Genomic DNA, 6,520 nt, shown 5'->3' on the forward strand with positions numbered 1-6,520 from the left:
CAAATTAGAGTTAAAAGACAAATCTAAGTAACATAGTGTAACTTCAAATGAGTAATTTTTTTGGCTTTTGACTAAATGTAAACTACATATTTAATTATTTATCTATTAACGCGATTCGATTTTGATTATCTATTGTTAAAAAAATTAACAATAATATTAATATGTCATCATAACATAATTTCACATTATCGTTTTAAAAAATTATAAAATTATCATGTCAACGGTTTCATTTACTTTTTAATTATAGGTGATTAAAATGAAATAAAAAATAATTTTATGCATGATTTTAAAAAATAATTGAATGATCAAAACGAAATTACGAGAATAGAGAATGACTAAATATGTAGTTTACCCTTAAATCGAAAGTCAAACAACTTAGTGGTAAAAGAGTGTTATTCTCTCTTAAAATTTTAGATTTGAAGAGTTGTATGTGTAAAGTGTAAATGTATGGAGTATCAATTATTAACAAAAATTCTAAACATATACTATATTATAATTGCATCAAATTATTTAAAAATAAAAAATATTTATTTAGATGTTAGAATATATATTTAAATGATCTTAATCTTTAATATTAAATTATAAGTATAAATTATAAATCTTATACTCTAAACTTTAAGTACGAAACATGCAAAATCTGTCTGGAAAAAAAATCATTGTAGATGTATATGATAGGATGATTATTCTACACTCGATGAGCAGCGACGAGCACAATTAACAACACACAACACTAATTTAATTTATAAAAATTTAAATTCCAAATGACTCAACGCATAATTATAAATTAATTAAAAATTTAAATATAATTTATTTAAAATAAATGATAAACTATACTAGTGACAACCTAGTTATTACCTTTTTTACCAATATTTTTAAAATTTTGTCAATCAGGTCACTCAACTATTTAAATGCATTCAATTAAGCCACTTGTCGTTAATATTTAATGGAGAAGCTGATGTGGCAGATAAAAAATTTGGTATAATTACATATTTGGTCACTGTTACTTATATATTATATCAATTTGATCTTAATTTTAATAAATTAAAATAAACTTAACCCTTAAATCAAATGGCACCATGTATAATGACCCAAAATTTAACTTTTAATTTTAATTTTAAAAGTTACTACATGTTTTATATTTATAACAAAACATTTTTCTAAAAAGTTGAATAACTCAAGCAATAATTTATGATATTAAATTTAAAGCAAACTAAATTTATCGTCCTTTTGATATACGTCAATCTCTTAATGCAAAATTTTCCATGCTAAGTCCACTGATAATCTGATCAGTATAAACTTTTATTAAAGATGGACATAATTTTTTATGGTAGGAGATTAATTTTTAAAAAATTTAAACTAAGACTGTGCAAACGTGAAAGAAATAGATGTCACATTTTTCTATTAGAAATTTACTGGATAATAATTTCTTAGTTTTACATGTTAGACTATATCACATTTTTCTAGTAGAATGTCATTTACAAATAGTAGTAGGATAAAAATTGTGTCCAACGAACTTTATATGCATGGGCTAATCAATTATATTTTCTTTAAAATCAAAAGAGGTTTTGATACCATTGACGGGATGCTTCTGAGAACCATAAATGGATTTTTTAGTAAAATTATGTTTTTTTATGAATATAGAATATGTCGTAACTTTAAAATTAAAGATTTGAGGATTAATTTTATTTTAATTTATTAAAATTATGACCAATTTGATAGAATATATAAGTAATAGTGATCGGATATGTAATTATACCAAATATTTTAATTATTACATCAGCTTCTCTGTTAAATATTAACGGCAAGTGACTTAATTAAATGCATTTAAATAGTTTAGTGGCCTTTTTGACAAAATTTCAAAAATATTGGTCAAAATGAAAAGGTGCAATAGTTATGTGGCCACAAGTATAGTTTACCCTTTATTTTAAATAAATTATCTTTAAAATTTTAACTAATTTATAATTATACGTTGAGTCCTTTAGAATTTAAATTTTTATAAATTAAACTAATAGTGTTCGTCGTTAGTGGTTCTCATTGCTGTTCGTCAAGCGCGATAGAATTTTATATAAATGATATAACAGTTATTTTAAAAATATCATCAAAGAAATGATTTTAAAAAGAGTGGTGATTTCATGTTGGGCTATTTTTGTGATTATTTCATTCAAAATCATTGGGCATAATCCCCAATTACGTGGAGCAATTTTTTTATTCAAGCACGCAATTAGTGTGGGTTTAGTAGTACAAAATTGGCCCAGTACTATATACATATTTTTTATTTAGCCTATATAGGACAAGTAGAAATTTGTTTGGGGATTTAAGATATTTTTACATTAATATAGAACTCGTTAAGTCAATGTGATGAGTTCTAATAAAAAATATTTTTTATTCCAATTATTTATTTTGATATAATAAATTTTAATAAAAAATTATATCTTATTGAAACTTATCACCTCAAGATGACGAGTTTGAGTAAAAAAATATTTTTATTAGAATTCATCACCTCGATGTGATGAGTTTCATAAACACTGTAAAAATACTGTAGATCCCAAAATAAATTTCTACTAATCATATTTTATCAATTAATTTACCCATTTGTCCCAAAAAAAAAAAAACCGGTTTAGTAGATTTCCGTGTTAGGACATATGGGCTTTATCTTTCTCACGTGGGCACCACTTAAAATGAAAACTTTATTGGATACGTTTAAATCAAAATAAAATCTAAATACAAACTTGTACGATATGTATATACATGTATCTATTATTCAATGAGTGTATAAATTTATATATTTTCAGAAAATGACATAATAATTATCATAATAAAATCTTTAATTGAGATTCTCAGGAGTTAAATGATGAATTCAATTGGTGACAAAAAGAGAATATAAAAATTGTTAAGATGTATTCGGACACTCATTGTATAATTATATGAAAATAAAATTATTATCTTAATAATTACTCGAGTGTATAATTAAAAATAATAATTCTTCAGACATGTTTGACCGACAGGAGTTAATTATAATATTATATCTTAATTAAACATGTCGGGTTTAACTAATTATACAACTGTATACATTTAAAATAATATTAATTATAAAATTTAAAAAATGTAATTACCTATACATTTATACCAATTCACCTATCATGCTTTTATATTTCATATTCTGAATCTAATACTTCAACTACTATTTGTTTGTTTCACCATATGCAGTAGATTTGACTGCTATTTCCAATCTTTTTACTGCTATTTCCAATTTTTTTACTGCGTGACTTGAGGGGATGTATTAGGTGGGACAAATTTAATATATGGTTAAGGATAGATGTTATTAGAAATGTTATTATTTTTAACATTTTCGGTAAAGTACTACTTAAAATATTATTTTTCTACCGAAAATATTAATATTAGGTGCTATCTAAAACATTATTTTTCTACTGAAAATGATAATATTAGATGATATCTAAAATGTTATTTTTTTCTACTGATTTTTAAATAGTAAAATTAATATTTTCGATAAAACTAATATTTTAAGTAGCACTTTACAAAAAAAATATTAATATTTCCATTAATGCTTTTATTTAACCATAGAATAAACTGTTGGAATGCAGAACCACCCGTGACATGAACCAAAAGCAAGTTGATTAAGACCTTAAATCAGTAAGAGTTGAGCTATACACACCAGCCTAATTAAATTTGTTGGAAAAGGGGTAAACTTAATTGATAAATTTAATATTTATATTAAATTTATAGTCTTTTGACTATTATAAATTAAAAAATAATTTTTAATTTGAATATTAGTATGATAATTACTCTTTTAATAAGTTAATTTAAAAAGGTTCTTTTTAATTTTAAATATTAAAAAGATAATTATATACTTTTGTATATTTCAAATTAAAATAATATATGTTTAAGTTTAAATAGTAAAAAGAGTTTACCTTCTGACAAATACTTATTTAATTTGATTATTAGTAAGATAATTACTCTTTGAATATGTCACCTTAAAAATGTATTTGTTATATTTTTAACTTTGAATATTAAAGATAATTATATACTTTTGTATATTTCAAATTAAAATAATACATATTTAAGTTTGAATATTAAAATGAGTTTTATCTTTTAAATATTTCAAATTAAAAGATGTTGTTATCTATTTAATGTTGAATATTAAAATATATTTATTTGGATTAAATCTCTCTTGAAAATCCCCTATAAATAGTGAGCAAATTTGTTATGTTTTCATATCTCACAACTCAGTTTTTCAAGAATTCTCTTATCTTGAAAAAGTTTTATCTTCTTTAGTTTTTTCAGTGATAGTCGAAGGTAGTGATAATTCGTCACATGTGCATATGTGCTATTGTAGTTGATTATTAATTATTGTATCTTGGGAGACAGACGACCAATAAACTCGAACACCAAAAGAGTGACTGAAAACATGTCTTAAGGAAACTGTGTAGCGACAGGTTTCAACTGATTTCGATTAATAAATCAAAATAAAATGAGTATTTTATTTCCATTTATTTTTATCTTATCTTCTAAGAAGTTTAACATTTTTTGTTTATTTTCTCAAGATTGATTTTGTCTCAAATTGTTATTTCGGATAACAATATCAAGATAAGAGTAAACTCGTTCATTTTCTTTATCACTTTGTACTTTTGACATTTTATAATGATATTTATTCATTATTATTTTTTTATACCATTCTCGGATTAATGCGTACGCAAATTTTCTAACAAAATTTTGTTTCACCCAAAAGCTTTATTTATGATACGTACTTAACGAAGAGTTCCATTACAATTATCCGTCCTAATCATGTTCTTAATTAAGTTGTTAACAAAATCCAGAGGCAAAAGGGCAAGTCGGTAGCCTAACTTTCACGGTTCAAAGTCCATTGCGTAATGAGTAGGCGTGATCGGCCAATTCAGTTCTACCCACTACCATTCTACTGCATTTGCTATTAGAAAATAGTACTCAGGTGCCTGATAGGCGACGGCCCAGAACAACATGTAGGGACATCAATTTTCACCATTAAAGCCACCCACAATGAAGTCAACCTTCCCTTCTTTATTTTCAACTACAAGATCCATATCCATTATATCTTCTAAAGCTATTTTCATTGCCCGATCCACTACCCCTGGGTTTTGGACCCCACCCCTTTTATTCAACACTTGCTTAGGCTGTGGAAACTCTCCATCAGCAGCCACTAACTCATCCTAGGCCCAATCATCCCCAGTTGAACAGTTCATACATGGCTCCCACGTGTTTCTGTTTTTCACCGTACAACCATCCTTATGCACAAACATATCAGCCGCCTATTTTTCTATTTGAAAGAAAAATGCTTGAAGACCAGTTCAACATAAAAAACATAAATAAATGATTTCGTCATTAACATGTAACTTGATTTAAAATAAATCGGTAAATGATTACAGTTCATCTTAAAATAGTTCAAAATCAATCGAAAACATTGATTTTTATTTAAAATTTGTATTGATTTGAAAATACAATTAATATTATAATTATTAAATTTTATTATTCATAATTTTATTTAGATATATAAAAAAACAAATGAACTATAAATAAATAAATTATAGTTACAATTTCAAAAAACAAATGAATAATTCATACCATAACAACTGAACTATATAATAATTATTATATTTTAATTTGATAAGTTTCAATAATTATCAAAGGATTTAGGTTTTTATTACCAATGATTATATGCATGAATGTATAAATTGTAAGAGAACGCAATGTCCCTGAGAGTTGAAATGTTACATCTCCCTATTTCACCAATCACACAACGATATTTATATGTTTCTCCATCGTTCTAAAAAGTTATGATGTAATTGCTCGAGGTGACATTGTTGTGAGCAAAGTCAACATATGTGATAATCCTACGATTATGATAACCAAATTGTTACCTATAATCAAGTTTGAGCATTGCTTGGACTTGGTCTGCGTTCATTACTGAAGAGTACCTATTTGAAAAAGTGTGTTATGGAAGACGTTGAGAAAAGAAATCGTGTCAAGGTGAATATTGTATGATTAAAAAAGGAAATTTAGTTAGAGTATGGTTTCTTCTTATGCAACTTTCCTTTTATTTCCCATCCTTATAAAAAAATTATTTATGTTTTATCTATTATACGGTACAAGTATAGGGGCATAAAATTATTATCTCGCCCAGGGCATTAAAATTCATTGGACCGGCCCTGATAGTACGACAGTAAAATAAAAAATACTAGCATTAACTAGTAAGCAATAATGAAACAATAAAGGAAGTAGGATGATTTACAATGTTGTGATAGAAGTTATTCTATTAGAAGTAATTTTGTTCATATTGGTATATTTTTAAAAGTGAACGTTGACTCTGAAGTTGATACAATCTTCGAATCTTTTATACCTAAAGTTAGGTAGTGAATCGGCTTTGTTCAAAAATAGTTTTTTTTTTACAAGGAAATGGTGAAACCTTCAATTGTATGTTCTAATTAAAAAGAGGGATTATCCCTTTTATAGGAGTCGTAAAGAGATA

The sequence above is a fragment of the Hibiscus syriacus genome, unplaced genomic scaffold (assembly GCF_006381635.1).
Source record: "Hibiscus syriacus cultivar Baekdansim isolate YM2019G1 unplaced genomic scaffold, ASM638163v2 tig00113337_pilon, whole genome shotgun sequence".
NCBI classification, from domain to species: Eukaryota; Viridiplantae; Streptophyta; class Magnoliopsida; order Malvales; family Malvaceae; genus Hibiscus; species Hibiscus syriacus.